We start from the raw sequence: 16,312 nt of genomic DNA on the forward strand, positions 1-16,312 counted from the left end.
AGAAAAGTCCAGAGCAAACCAGAATGAGTTGGTCACTCTGCTACCGATCCTACAGTTTGCAAGTAGCCAAGCCCACCAAGTCCTCAGGTCACAACTATTTCCAAGTCACCCTTGCCTTCCCTGCAACATTTATTTCTGGCAATTTTGAGTTTTCAAATAGCTCTTAATCATCATCACCTCCCCCTGTTTCTGCTTCCCATACTCGTGGCACTACCAGGCAAAGGTATAATTAATTAATCTCAAAAGCTGGGTGAAGATAATCATAAACAGTTTTAAATCCAGCCTGTGGAAATCAGTTGTCAGTGGGTTCAGAAAGATATGGAGCAGTGTGAAGGTCATGATGAATTTCCCAAACACATTTCTAAATCCCTGATTTTTTTCTCTGCCTTGTCCTTTATTTTTTAGTTGGAAATAATGTATATGTCCCAGCATCATTTTTAGCCTTGTTATATGGTTCCAATGCCTACAGCTATTTGTACTTCAACAGCTCCATTGCAGCTAAACTTTGTTTACATATTTGAGGTGAGTCAGCCTCAGGTAGATTTGTTCTCTTACCTGATTTCCCAGCCCAACTTTCTACTTCCGTTTCTGAACCTACACAGAGTGTGACCCAGCGGTGGGTGAGGAAACATGCAGGTGCAGAAATGCAGAGGATGAAAAACTCTCTGTACTTTGCAACAGCTTGAAGATATTGTACTGAAATCTGAAATGTGCTCAGGTAACAAATTTGAAAACATCGTTTGAATTCCTACCGTCTTCACCTCCCAGGTATCATCTCATTGGAATGCACCCTTTGAAGCAAACTGATTCCAGGCATATGTAACAGGGAGCCCCATCATACAGTATGTGTGAAAATGGTTGTCGCTTTGGCCAGCACATGGGAAGCAGATGTTTTCCAAGAGAATTGATGGCATCCCAGGCTCATCACAATCTGTCCACAATCTGTCTTTCCAGACATATCACACCCCCACCCCCATACATGCTCAGTCACATGAAATGATTCTCCAAAACCCATTATGCCTTTTCATGCCTCCATTCCTCTCTGCACTTGCTATTTTCATAACCCAGAATATCCTCTACACTCCTGTTTCCCATTCCTCGCCTGCTAAACACCTACTGATTTTTTAGGATCCAGTTCAAATGACATCTTTAAATCCTTTCTGGACTCCAGCAAGCAATTATTTATTCATGACTCTTTGTTCCCTTAGCATGTTAAACATGCCTCTGTGTATCAGACCCCAGCAGGACGTTAGGCTCTGTCACCTGTGTCAATTCAGGTATGTCTGGGATCCACTAGTGATATGGTATGGCAATAAAATGGAGTGTCAGCAAGAGGAGCCTGCAGCTCTGTGGGAGGCTACTGTAGGACTAATAGCTTACTCAATATCTAAGACTCCTCAGAAGTTGAAAATTATTTTCCCCGTTTAACCTTATTGTCAATTGTGGTAGCTTATATTTTTGGTGCTCCAGTACCCCTTCCCATGACCCTTCTTCCAATAACAGGCAAACCTGGTTCCTGGCCACAGTGGTGGGCATGTCCAGAGGCCCTGCCAATCATAGAACTGATTCTCTCTGCAAGTCAGTTTGTGATTGGCCTAAGGGATGGGCACATGACCCCAGCAGCCAATCAGGATCCTTCCGTGGGACAGATAGCTGAACAGTTGGAAGAACCACTGAGGACTGGTTCAGGGTGTGAAAAAGAAGTCAAGCCAACTAATGCTGCAAGAGTTAAGGTCACTGTTGCCATGGTAATAGTAACAGGCAAGGCAAGCTGGGCAAGGAGAATCAAGTTCCTTGTCTCCAAACTTCTGCCTTTCCAGCTCTCTGTAGTGCCCCCTACTGGCAGAACCTAAAAGGAAGACAGCTGGCAAAGGGAACACTGAGTTTGCAGTTTCAACTCTGCATCGCAGAACAGAGCCTGGAAGGGTGATTTGGAGCTGAGATGCAATCATATATACAGAGAAGAATGTATACAAGCATTTTGCCATTGACCTATATGGTTTTTCAGATGGTTGTGGAAATGTGTAGGTGTTCTAGGGTCTTCTGGACATACAGATACAAAAGAGATGGTCAATAAAGTACTCTGGGAAACAGCAAGTCATGAAAGACTGTGTTAAAAGACTAGAAATATGAAACCACCCCTATAGTCTATTCTTAATTCCTCTCCACCTTTCTTATTTTAAATAGCATATTAGTGAATATTATTGGGATTATTGGGAGCAAATCATGGGATAGCAGTATAGCAATTAGGATTATTTTGGCAATGTTTCCTGCTATCTTATTTATTTCCCATACTTCAGAAACAACTTCTCCATCTGTTATAGGCCTTTTTCATATGGCATTGTAAGCGTTTTCATGTCCATTTACCCCACCAAACTATGAACGCTCTTATGGAGATCCTCTGTCTTATTCATCTTTGTACTGATTTACTGCCCAGGATTCGCTGAACATTTACTCATTTGTATTATTCAGCAAACACTTACTGAGCACATTTTATGTGCCAGATCCTGAACTACAAGTTAGACATATAATAAACCTTAGCTGCTGCCTGCAAGATGCTCATAGTCTAATAGAGCAAAGGGATGATAAAGAGGCAGTATTAATGCAGACCGTGTAAGTGCCATGGGCATAATGAGAACATGGCACTGGGGCCCCTAATCCAGGTTGAGGCAAGGAGACCAGAGAGAAGATTGCTGAATTAATCCACATTAGAGATTAGAAGGGCTTCCACCAAAGGTGGGCAGTGGGAATGAAAATTAGTAGAAAGAACTGAGACTTCTTGTATCTCAAACTTGATTGCAGATGAGAATCAGTTGGAAGCTTACAAACAGCCCCCCACCCCAATGATCAGGCCTTTTCCGAAACCAATTACATAAGAGTCTCTTGAGATAGGACCTTAACATCAGTATTTTTTAAAGTATCCCAGGCGATTACAATGTGCAGTCAATTGTCTTAAAAATATGATGTCAACAGAGCTTGATAACTATATAATGGCATATATAGTAAGGAAGGGGGAGAAGTACAGGGTGGTTCTCTAGCTTCTGGTCTAGGCAGCCACATAGATGGTAGATGCTTAAAAAGTTGTCCTAGTATGATTGTGTATTTGTCATTCCCAAGGTGCCCTGTAAATGTGCTATGTAAACAGCAACTACTCAATAAATCTTTTTTGGATAAACGAGTACCTGGGATGTAATGTCTGCTCAGAGGGGAAGATAAGAAGCAGAGGCTTGAATAGGTACAGTTTCTACCAACAAGTACAGGTTCTACCGGCAGGTGCTTAGTAAAGGTTTGAAAGAAATCAGCAGTGATGACTGTAAACAAGTAATCTCCTGTATGTAGATAGTGGACTTAAGTAATAGGCCCGCATACATGTGAAAATTCAGACATATCCTTATGAGTAGTGCAGTTTTTAACCAAAACTATTATTGTTACCGACCAGGGTTCTTGGCTTGCTTAATAATAGAAATTGATCAGAGGTCAGACAAGAAATTCAGGCAAGGTTTTATTGGGAACGAGAACTCCAACAGTTCCGTAGCAGTGGGGACGGAGAATAAACAACAGTTTCCCTTGCTGGCTCACTCACTGAGAGGGGGGCGAGTTGTTCCTTATATGGGTGAGAGTAAGGGTGTGTCCAGGGGTAGGGCAGGAGCGGTGGCTTAGGTGGTTTACCCACCCCTTAGGTGGTGGTGTGTGCAAGGGCCTGAGCAGTACCCTGCTTTTGCTCCAGCCTCTTCAAAAGTGGCAGTTGGGTTTTTTGGTTTCTTTGTGTCTTTTGTCCAGGATTTGTCCCAACTGTGCATGCAGGCAGTTACTTTAAGTCTCATATAGTTTCTTTGTATTTTGTTGCTCAAAGAGAGGTGTGTCCAGGTGCAAGCATTGCAGCGCTGCAGCAAAGGGTCCCAGGTCCCAGTCTGTCTCAGTATTTAGAAAATATAGTATTTTTTAAAATGTTGATTTGTAAAAATCACTAAAAAATAGATTATGTTAGACTCTTGTAAGAATCACATGGTGTTAATTACTACTGCCATTTACCAAATATTTCCAGATCTCCCACTTCTCAGGCACACAGTGGAATTAGGCTTTCTGACCCCCTTGAGTTTGCAAAGGTCACATGACTAGTTCTGTCCAATGACTTGAAATTGGAAGTGACTCTGGACCACAGCATTCAATGGCCAAGCATTTAATTAATTTAATTAATTTTATGACTCTCTGGAGTTCTTTTATCACTTTGGCAGTTACCAACAATATCAAAGGCAATGGTATCTACTTCAACCTGGTTTCCTAAGCAGCTATGATGTGTCTGACTTTGAGGGCCATGAGCTAAAACTAAATCTTTGCTGTTTTAACCACTGAAATTTGTGAGTCGTTTGTTACTGCAGCATAAGGCAACCTATCCTGGTTGATAAACACTTTAACCCAGGAAGATTTCTCCTTCTGAATTCTTGATGCTTATCACCTGTATTTACTCAATTGTAGGTACTATATCTGCCTTTATAATACTTCTTTCATACTGTACATCTTCTTTGCTCTTCAGATACATGTTACTCATGTCTCCAATTAGAATACAAGCTCCTTCAGGGCAAGAAATGACTCTGGATAAGGTGTTTAACTTCTCTGAGAAATAATTTCTTAATCTGTTAAATGGGAATATTAAAAACTTCCCCACAGGTTTTCAGGAGAATTGAGATGTGCACACATAGAATATCAACCACAGAGCCTAATACAAAATAGAAAATCAAAAATTATAATTTTCTTTCCTTCTGTTCATCTTTGTGATCCCCACAAAATTTAGCACATTGCTAACTGAAAAGATATACTTATGCACTGAATACCTACTATGTGCCAAGCCCTAACTAGATGCTATTTTAACTCTTATTAAGTATGTATTATTTTCTCCATTTTACAGGTGAGAATATTGAGACTCAAGGAGATTAAGCAAGGGAGTACTTTCACTGCTCAAATGGTAAGAACCAATATTCAAATCTAGCCTAATTCCAAAGCTTGTCCTTGTTTTCCCCTAAAGCACACTGCTTCCTTTGTTGATATAATTATGGACTTATGATTTAATTATGAATTTTATAGAAATAAATGTAGTTTGAGACAATAAGAAAAGTGATATCTTTATCTATTTAACTATCCATCTCTATAATAGTCCTCATTTCTATGAAGCTATTGATTATAAGATATACTACCAATTAAAAACAGTTTTTGGAAAGAAAATACTAACATATGAAAAGTAAATATAGATTTTGTTTCACCTTGATTTTAAAAATTCAAGATGAAAGGGAAAAAGGAGATCGGTTAAAATTGATGAAATACCTTGATATAAGTAGAGACAATGACAGGCACGATATCATGAGGGCATTTTACTTGTATGTTAATGACTTAAATCCTCAAAACAATCCTGAGAAGAAGTATCATTGTCTCCACTTAGTACTGAGAAAATAGAGTAGCTGAGAAGTCCCACAACTAGTAAGAGGTAACCCTGCCAGACTTATCAACGCCATCTTTCTTTACCTGTTAGGCAGAGTTGATGCCTATTTGTGGGGAGTGGTTTGAGATTTCAAAGTCACTGGTCAGTCTCTTAAAAACACCTTCTCGTCCGTCTTTAGATGAAATCAGCTATGAGGCATTTCCTGAGATTGTATGATTGAGTGTGCTGACTACCCTACCCAAGGGTGCAAGGTCCCCAGGGACGTGTCCATGCAGAGCAAGGGAAGGAGCACCACATCCCTGCCTAACCCTTCCTCCCCATGCCTCCCACCACTCTGCCCAGACAAGGGGTTATCACTGTGTGTGTGTCTAAAACCTTGTGAGATAAGATAAGGTCACTCAGGGAGAGCCAGAGACAGCAGTTTCCTCGCCTCAAAAGATAAGAAACTTTGAGCTATATAAGCGAGAAAATTAAAGCTGCAGACTGTTTGGCACCAGAAAACTAAAAAGATCAAAGTCCCAGGATGCCAAGAAATTGATGCTATCAAAGGGCTTGTGCTAATAAAATGGTCCAACATAGAACAAGGATCTTTGCTAGTTGGAGGTGTGCCATTTGCTCCATTACTACCAAGACATCCTAATGATGTCATCTGTGCTATGAATGCCCATGCCCCTCTGAACAGGGGACAGCCTGGGACTGTCCTGTTACTGAAACAGGACAGACTTTCCTGGAAATAAGGTTTTAAAGCAAAGGTATTCAATTCCACTTTGCTCAACCATGTTGGCTTCCTAGAAATTGACTAGTAAGGCTCATGTCAGCCCAGCCCCAAGCTCAGTTACCTACCAGGCATGTGGGTCTGTTTTTATCTGGCTACATGGAATAAAACTGTCTTCCAAATGTTCGCCAGCTAATGTAATGTGGAACACATTGCTGCCTAATATTTATCAAAGCTCTGCTGAGGGATACAGCCAAGAATGGCCTGATGGATATGCCACCCCCAGGATTCCACTAAACAGGCTGAAATATGCCCCCAGATTAGGCTCAATCAATTTAAGCCAGAACTTGACTGTGTCCAATCAGTTCCTTAGGGCATTGTTTTCACTGCCTCGCCCTTTTACTAAATTGTGTCTTGGTGGGAGACCATTAAACTGGATTGAGGGTTGCTGTAAGAAACTGCTCACAGTATTCATCACTGAGTCTACTGAGAGGTGTTGTTGAACACGTCAATCTTTACATCACATATTGTACTCTTCTTGAGGATCCTGGGGAGAAAGTCCCGTCTGCTCCCAGCAATAAGAATAGAACTGATCAATTTATAGTTTGTAAGTACCGTGAACTATGTAACAGGCAGGGTTTTAAAATTTTCCTTTTGGTTGCCAACTCTTACTAAATAATATTTTCAGCATAAATATTTATAATATGCACATTAAGTCTCATCCTTGCTATTCTTAGGTCTCCTGCCTTGTTTCTCTTTATTATTTTACTCCTAATTTTAACCTATTCCATCTTGCTCTGTATTATACAAGTTACCTTAAATCCCTTTTGGAAAAAAAAATTGGGGTTCTAAATAGACTTATTATACTGTGTTGATGGTAGTACTCTAATAAAAGATCCATTCCTTCATCTTTAAAGTGTTGTTTTTATGAAATTATTTAAATGAAAATGGCTCTGGACAGGACTAAGTGAGGTAACATATTAAACTGTCATCAGTCTCTTACCCATCATTTTCTATTATTTGAATAAAGAAATAGATATCTGGTTGAGGCTCATATTTGCTGTTGACATAAAATGGATGAGGAAGAAAAAATAGAAATAATGGCTTTATAACAAAACAGAATAACAATTTTCTAAGTTCCTCAGAGATCGGAATAATAGGATGACTCCAAAAAAATGAAAGTTAGCTGAGTCATATGTCATGTCCTTCGTTTTAGTTCAAATAACCAATTGCACAAATAGAGAAGGAGAAATCTTCAATTAACTAGAGTTGGAATGGAAAAAAGATCCAAGGAATTTGATTAATTATTAGTTTACTATTTAAGTCAAAATGTGTCACCAACTGATTATAAGGCTAATAAAGTCTTAAGCAGGAGCCACAGAAGACCCATACCTAGTTCACAGTAAGGTAACAATCTCAGAGCATATGTGGCCCTGGTTAATCTATATCTGGAATAGGGAACTAATGAAGGATAATACTTCTTTTAATTGAGATAAGTTTTTAGAGCAGTTTAAGGTTCACAGCAAAATTGAGAAGGAGATACAGAGATGTCCCACATACTCTTTGCTCTCGCACGTGTATAGCCTCCCTCATTATCAATGTCCCCCAAGAGTGGTATATTTGTTGCAATTGATGAACCTACATTGACACATCATTATCATTCAAAGCTCATAGTTTTCCTAGGGTTCACTGTTGGTGTTATATAGTCTATGGGTTTGAACAAACGTGTAATGACATGTATCCAAGATTATAGTATCATACAAAGTATTTTTACTACCCTAAAAATCTTCTCCCACCAACCTTAACTCCTGGCAACCTCTAATCGTTTTACTGTCTTTATCATTTTGCCTTTTCCAGAATGTCATATCGTTGGAATTGTATAGTATGGAGCCTTTTCAGATTGGCTTCTTTCACATTGTAATATGCATTTAAGTTTCCTCCATATCTTTTCATGATTTGATAGTTCATGTTTCTTCAGTACTGAATAATATACCATTGTCTGGATGCACCACCATTTATTTATCTGTTCATCTAAAGAAAGGCATATTGGTTATTTCCAACTTTTGGAAATTATAAACAAAGCTGTCATAAACATTTGTGTACAAGTTTTTGTGTGGACGTACGTTTTCAACTCCTTTGAGTAAGTACCAGGGAGCACTATTCCTACATCATATAAGAGGATGCTTAGTTTTGTAAGAAACTGACAACTTGTCTTCCAAAGTAGCTGTACCCTTTTGCGTTCCCAACAGTAATAAAAGATAGTTCCTGTTGCTTCACATCCTCATCAGCATTTGGTGTTTCAGTGTTTTGGATTTTGGTCATTCAAATAGGTATGTAGTGGGTATTTTATTGTTGTATTAATTTCCATTTCCCTAACGACATAAGATGTAGAACATCTTTTTTTGTGTATATTTGCCATCTGAATGTCTTCTTTGGTGAGATGTCTGTTAAGACCTTTGGCCCATCTTTGATTGGGTAGTTTTTTTTTTTTATTGTTGAGTTTTAAGAGTTACAAGTACATATTGGACAACAGTGCGTTATCAGAAGTGTCTTTTGCAAATGTTTCTCTTAGTCTGGTTTTTCTTCTCATTCTCTTAATATTGTCTTTCATAGAGCAGAAGTTTTAAATTGAAATTCCAGCTTATCAATATTTCTTTCATGGATCATGCCTTTGGTGTTATATAATAAAAAGTGATTGCCTTACTCAAGGTCATCTAGGTTTTCTCATATGTTATCGCTTGTGAGTTGTGCAGTTTTGCAACTTCCATTCAGGTCTGTACTTCATTTTGAATTCACTTTTGAAGAGGATGCAAGTTTTGTGTCTAGATTTTTTTTTTTTTTTTTGTATGTGGATGTCCAGTTGTCCCAGCACCATTTGTTGAAATGGCTGTTTTTTAACCCATTGTATTGCCCTTGCGTCTTTGTCAAAGAACAGTTGACTATATTTATGTGGGTCTATTTCTGGGCTCTCTATTCTGTTCTCTATTCTTTCATCAGTAACACACTGTCTTGATTATTGAAGCTTTATAATTCTTGAAGCTGGGTACTGTCAGTCCCCCAATTTTGTTTTTCCTTTGAATATTGTGTTGGCTATTTTGGGTCTTTTGCTTTTTCATATAAACTTTAGAATGAGTTTGGCAATATCCACAAAATAACTAGCTGGGTTTTCATTGGGATTGTGTTGAATCTGTAGATCAAGTTGGGAAGAACTGACAACTTGACAATATTGTCTTCTTATGAATGTCTTCTATTGTCTTATGAATGTCTTATCTACTTGTTTAGTTCTTCTTTTATTTCATTCATCAGAATTTTGTAGTTTTCCTTATATATATCATGTACATATTTTGTGGGACAATGATAATAAGTTACTAAGAATACTGAAAACCATGTCATTTGGGAAATTATTGAAAGCATCATGTTGTACTATGGTGAGATAGGCTGTGTCTTTGGAGTTCAAACATTGCTAGCCACTTGAATTAAGTCTCTTCTACTAGCTGTCTGATTCTTTGTTTCTAGTGAGAATTTATTTAGCAGATTGCTTTTCTCCCTGGGAGGAAAGGGCAACACATAGATGACATGGAGATCCATATGGGATCATAAAAAGGTAAAAAAGAAGACAATTTTTAGAGACTGCTCAGGGCCAAAAAGTAGAGAAAAGTCTAAAAATTATATCAGAAAGGTAGTGGGAAATAGAATCTGCATGAAATTGAATTCAGAATATACAGCTGAACCTTGAACAATGTGGGAGTTAGGGACACCAATCCCTGAGCAGTTGAAAATTCACATATAGTTTTAAAGTTGGCCCTTTGTATCTGCCGTTCCACATCCATGGATTTAGCCAACCGCAGATCATGTAGTACTTTGGTGCATGTTTGTTGAAAATAATTTTCATATAAGTGGACCCACACAATTCAAATCCATGCCGTTCAAGGGTCAACTGTACATACCAAGTGAGATAATTGTGTTTTAGAAAACAAATTATGATGGTCGGTATATCAGATATATATATTCCAGATCTTTTTCTACTTGAACAAAAACTAGACTATCAAATTCATGAGTCAAATCACAGAAACTGATAATCATAGCAACTTGCCGAATTAACCATAGTAGGCATAGTGAAAAGAAAAGGAGATGAGTTCAAATCCACACACTATCACTTAATAGTTATGTTAACTTAAGCAAGATTAACTCCATTCAACTTCAAGTTTTTCAAATGAAAAATAAGAAATAAAAAAGCTCACAGGATTGACACATGACTTAAAAATGAGATCATATTTTATAAAGTATTTTGCAAACTGTAATATGCTAGAAGACTATTATTTTCATCATGACTGTTATGATTAAATAAATTTCATAACGATCAAAGGCACTGAGTAATTGTGGACCTCAGTCTCAAGTGGAGCTGAGTGCTCAAGTCTAATGCTCCCAGGGGAGAGCCCGTGACTTCAAGAAGCATATATATTAATAATAGTGAGTCTGACAAGGAGAGAGGGATGTAAGTGCTGAGGTGATTCAGCTTTTATTCCCTTGTCAGTTAATATAATAGTTACACCTAGAGAGAATACCATATGCCTTCCAAGATGTATGAGTCTTATTAATTCTACATCTTTTGTTTTCATGGATAGCAGAATAGAATGAGGTTTATCATTTTGAAAGCACATGTTATAATAACGTAACATTTTATATAAAGGAAGTGAGAAATCTGGATATCCATGATAACAACAAAAAATTAAAAAACAGAGGAAGGAGTATGAGAAAAGCAAATCCCAAGTGGTGACAAAGTCAAAAGTAACTTTCAACCATTGAAATATTTGATATAGTCTGTGTTGAGCAAAATAATGGCCTCCCAAACTTGTCCACAACTTAACCCCCAGAACATGTGAATATGTTATGGTATCGGGCAAAGCGGAATTAAGGTTGTTAGCAGGTGACTTGAAAATAGGGGTATTAAACTGGGTTATCTGGGAGGGCCCAATTAAATCACAGAATCCTACTCCATGAGAAACAAAGATCAGAGAGAGAGAAATGCAACATGAGAAGGACTCAGCCTCGTTACTGGCTTTGAAGATGGAGAAAGGAAGCCACGAGTCAAGGAAATACAGGTGGCTCCCAGAAGCTGGGAAATGCCCTCAAATTACAGCCAGTAACAAACTGTCGCACAGTTACAGGAAACGGAATTCTGCCAACAACCTGAACAAGCAAGAAAATGGATTCTCCCCTGGAGCATCCGGAAGGGAATGCAGCTTGCTGACAGCACTTTGATTTAAGCACAATGAGACCCCATAACAGATTTCTGACCTCCAGAGCTGTAAGGTAATAAATTTGTGTTAAGTTGTTAAGTTTGTAGTAATTTGTCATGGCAGCAGTAGAAAATTAATGCATAGTCTTCTTAGTATGATAAAGAGCACTGTGTAATGTGAGGCCTTCATACATATCTTAAATAGGCTATTAAAAAATAAGATGTTTATTATGACTTGATTTTCCTAGTAATAGGAGTGATTTCTCATCCAACATCCAGGTGTTCCTAAGGCAAAAGTACAACCAGTTAAGTATGGCCAGGGGAATAGCTGAATGCTGGGTTACACATATTCTAGAACAGCATAAGAATAGTCAGTAGAGATATCTTAGGAGAAGCACTGGCAGGAAATATCTTAAGAAGATGCTTTATTTGCCCCCAAAGAGTGAATGTAAGGGGGAAGAATATGGTAAAAGCAAAGATAAACAAGGTATTTCTGGCAGAAGATATATAAGGGGACAATAAGAACATGGAAAATTATTAAACATTATGAGTTATTTGAGAAATGCCAATTAAATGTAGGGGGTACCACTTCACACCCACTTGAAAAGATAAAATTTAAATACTGACAAAACCAAATGTTGATGAGGATGTGGAACAACTGGAACTCTCATACATTGGTCATGGGAGTGTATAATGGGCTATAGAAAAGTCCATTTCCTTCTGGCCCTAAGCCCATGCTACGTTCACTCTACTACACTGGTTAATTATTTACAGAGCATCTAATGTATGTCAGACACTGTGCAGGGTCTAGGGATAGAAGAGTGAACAAGAACACAAAGACACAGTTGCTGAAGTCATGGAATTCACAGTCTAGTGCAGGAAACAAATATTAATCAGAGAGCCAAAGAAATAAAAATAAATTTAGAGTTGCAACTCTGATAAATTACAGAAAAATATATTTTGTGTTATGAGAACACATAATACTGGGCATTTATCTAGTTAGGGGAATATCAGAGATTTCTGCATAGAAGTGATGATTCAGTGGGCATAATCCTTGGGGAAGGTAATTTTTTGTTGTTGCAGGTGTTTTATTATTATTGATACTATTATTTTACTAGGAATGTCTAAAGTCAGGAAAACCACTGAATTGGAAGAATGTTAAAAACAAGATAGATGCCTATCTCTCTGAGAAAGGTAGATATCTGTCCTGCCCAGAGAGAACATGCCCACTCAAGGTCCCTTTTAATTTCATGATCTAGTTATTTTATGATATAATGTACTGGAAAGAATTAAAAGCAAAAACAAAAAACCTAGGTTCACATTCCAACTCTATTATTAAATTCCAGCTCGAGAAATACAGAGATTCAGAGACATTAAATTCTTATTCAATATCACACGGTCTATAAATGATTGGGTTAGGCAGCCTTGGACAACTCAGGCTTTTATTTAGAGTTGAAAGTCTTGTTTATTCCATAGTGAAGTAGGTATGTTGTCGCTGAGAGGCAGGGAAATAGATATAGGGAACATTGTCATTTCTTTTTTTTTTTTTTATGTTAAAAAAATATATATTTATTTCAATTTTCAGATGCTTCAACTGTTACAGGCCATCATGATTTAAATAAGAGGAAAAAAAAATTTGTGAAAGGAAAAGAAACCTTTTGTTTAGAGAACCATTGTCATTTCTTGCCCAGATTCCCTCTGATTTACTTACCAGTTCTGTGCACACATCCACCAGTTTCTATACATTTGCTCCTACTGCCTTACATCTACAATCTTCCAAGTGCTGTTTCTGAACTACTAGAGCCATTTGGGTTATGTGCACAGGAAGATGGAAGTTTCTTCCCCACCCACCCCATAACCCATAGCCAATGACTGACTCCTGTGGGAAGACAAAAGCTCAGCTCCCTTGCCTTGAGGCTGGAGACACTTTGATGTGTAATGTATATTGCAGAGAACTATGCAGGATTAGGCTGAGACTGGTACTTTGCCAGAAATTATACTCTTCCTGGGGTCCTTCTTCCCCATCCCTTACCAGTTTCTTCCTGGAACATTTCCTTAATAAATCACTTATGCATGAATCCTCATCTCAGGATGTGCGTCTAGTGAATGCAGTCTAAGAGCAGGTGAGAGCTAACCTCCCAGACGGTAGGTGAGAATCTCTGACCCAGCTTGAGAGAGGAAGAGGCTAACAAGGCAGGCTCCTGAGTTCTGGCAGAGCAGGCTGTGTTCTCCTCAGCAGGCAGACAACTCATCGCCTGTTAAAATTTCCACGTGGTCTTTAAGGGAAATCCTCTGGTAGACCAATGACAAAGAGCAGTACCATCAATCCAGAGGGAACTATCAGTGGCATCAGTGAGCACGAGCTACAGATAGATACCCAAAGAGATGAAAGCCTCGGAAAGCTTGTACCCAGTCTCACTCTCCAACTCAGGATACATTGTACTAGAACTTTCCTATTTCCGAGGCTTTTTAGAGATAAAAGATTCCATATCCTGCTTTATTTAAAACATTTCACCAGAAACCTATTCCATGACACAACCCAAATCCTGTCTTGAATTTACATTTAGGTGCAGGCTGGTAAGAAAGGTGGAAGAGAAGTTTGTTGAGTTTCTGTTATGTACCAGAAATTTTCTATGCAATGCCATTTAATCCTCCCCATAATACTCTTAACTACCATTACCCCCATTGTAAAGGTGACAAAACTGAATCACAGATCTCTTAGGTAAATGACCCAAAGACACACGGCTTACAAGCCAAAGATCTGGAGTTTGAAATCACGTGTGTTTGGACACAAAGCTAGTACTCACTCCCATACATCAATCAGCCTCCTTCCTACAACCTGCAGACCCAAAGCTGATAGAGAAGCTGTCAACCTTTTTAAATTCTAAGACTCTTGTATAATACTTCATTGAGAAGGCAAGGGTACAATCCAACTATCGTGACTTAAATAATATTGACAAGTATTATAACATATGAAAATTGGAGGTCAGCAGATTCAAGGCTGGTTCAACAACCTGACAATCTCATTAGGAGTCCAGAATCTTCCCATATTTCTGCTTTAGCATTGCAAGCTCGTTGGTAAAGTCTCTCCTCATGATTACAAGATGATATTACAACTTCCAAGGTTAGGAGAAGAGGTGAAAGGGAGCAAAAAGAAAAGGAAGGGCATCTTTGTGGATGTCACTCTTGTATTTCATAAAAATAAATTATTCTTATAAATTCTCTCATAAGCTGTTGCCTCCTGTTACTTGCCCACCCCTCGTTGCGAAAGCAACTGGAAAAGTAAATATCTGACAAAAGGAAATGAGACACTGTGAAAACTATGATTTGTTTCTAGCAATAACGTTTTATCTCATAGGGCTGGGAACATGGCTTTTAAATCAGTGTTTTACAAACTGAGAAAGAGGTATACGGTAGTTGGTAGGAAAAAGCACTGTTTACTATATGGTGAGAAATAGATCTGAAAACTTAGCTTTCTGTCCACATTCTCCCAGTTCAGGTAAGCTCCTGAAATCCCTGGAGACACAGAGAATTGTTCCTGCTCCTAAAGCTATATGCTGAGATTATGTCAGAGGGCAAGAGTTGGAGGAAGGCCTGAAACAATAGCATTTGACACCTATTTGATTCATTTCTTGACAGCACCCAGGATGAGAATGAAGAAGAGTGATAAGAGATAAAGAGAATTTTCTTTGTTTTCATCCTGTTACAGCTACTGACCCCAGTCATGCATACCCCAAAGGGACAAAGTTCAGCCAGCACATCGCGTGAGTGCAACATTTTTAGTAAGAGCAATGACCAAGTACAACAACCAATTGGTTTTTTTAAAATGACAACCCTAGTCCCTAGAAACTCATCTCCTGCTGCTGCCATCTGGTATCACCTACCATGAACTTGACCCTGGCACAGATGAAGAGAAGGGAGTCTTTTATTTTCAGAGTCCTACATGTTAGAGAGAAGGAAAATATAGAAAAGGGAGAGAGATTGAAAGTTTGGCAAATCCAGTTCTGGAAAATGGACAAATGTGGAGAAGTGATGTGCAGAATTTGACACTGAGATTTTGAACAATGATAAAGGTCCAGGGCGGTTCCAACGCCACACTGCCTGAAATGGAAACTTCTATGTGATAACGTTCTTATTAAGTGGCAGAGGCACATCCTGAAGCACAAAAATGACTCACTTTTCATCTTATGGACCTAAAATTTTATATAGACTTACATAGAATTGCAGTAATAATAGTAAATATGTGTTAAGCATAATCTGCTTGATAGGTTTTGCTTTACACCTTTCAGCTAGATTACTTCTTTTAATACTTATAAAAACAACTCTATGGAAATGACACTGTTATTATTTCCATAGTACAGATGAGGAAACCGAGGAACAAGAAGTTCACAAAACTAGTAACTGACAGAGGCAGGATTTGAACTCAACAGAGCTGGTGTTCTCACCTACTAAGCTAGATCTTTCTAGAAATGAGGTCCCCTTAGTATAGTCATCTAGCTGGATGTTAACAGGTACACCCCCCAACATCCACACATGCAAACAAAATGGCTGGTGGTCAAAAACATTTGGGAAATGCTGTTTTAGGCAGTGTTAAGCATCTTCCAAACTTATTGACTCAGTAGTCTTTTATTTTCTAGAGAATATTTGGAGATGGATATTTCATGTAATCAACTTCAGGATGAGAAGCTTTAAAGACAACCTGTAATGAATTCAGATAGGGATAAACCTCCTCAAGGCAGCAGTCATCAAGTTCTCATTATTTCATCAGTCTGTTCTAGTCTTGATGCCATTTCAAGAAGATAATAACAATAAGTAAAATAATAGTAAATAATAACATTATTATCTGAGTTTACATGTTTTCAGTGTGCTGGGCATTACTTTAAATGGTTTCCATATGATTTCTTATTTATTCTACATAACAACT

The 16,312-nt window shown here is 38.3% G+C and overlaps 1 protein-coding gene across 4 annotated transcripts in view; it reads left to right on the forward strand.

Moving 5' to 3' along the window:
* LRATD2 (LRAT domain containing 2) overlaps positions 1-16,312 on the forward strand; it is a 590,601-nt gene that overhangs the window by 384,961 nt on the left and 189,328 nt on the right. For all 4 annotated transcript variants that reach the window (XR_014236256.1, XR_014236257.1, XR_014236258.1 and 1 more), the window contains one exon: positions 4,907-4,963. The gene's annotated coding sequence lies outside the window, so the exon portion shown is untranslated. The remainder of the gene's footprint in view (positions 1-4,906; positions 4,964-16,312) is intronic.

This window comes from Balaenoptera borealis, assembly GCF_965194805.1.
Source record: "Balaenoptera borealis genome assembly, chromosome: 17".
Taxonomy (NCBI): Eukaryota; Metazoa; Chordata; class Mammalia; order Artiodactyla; family Balaenopteridae; genus Balaenoptera; species Balaenoptera borealis.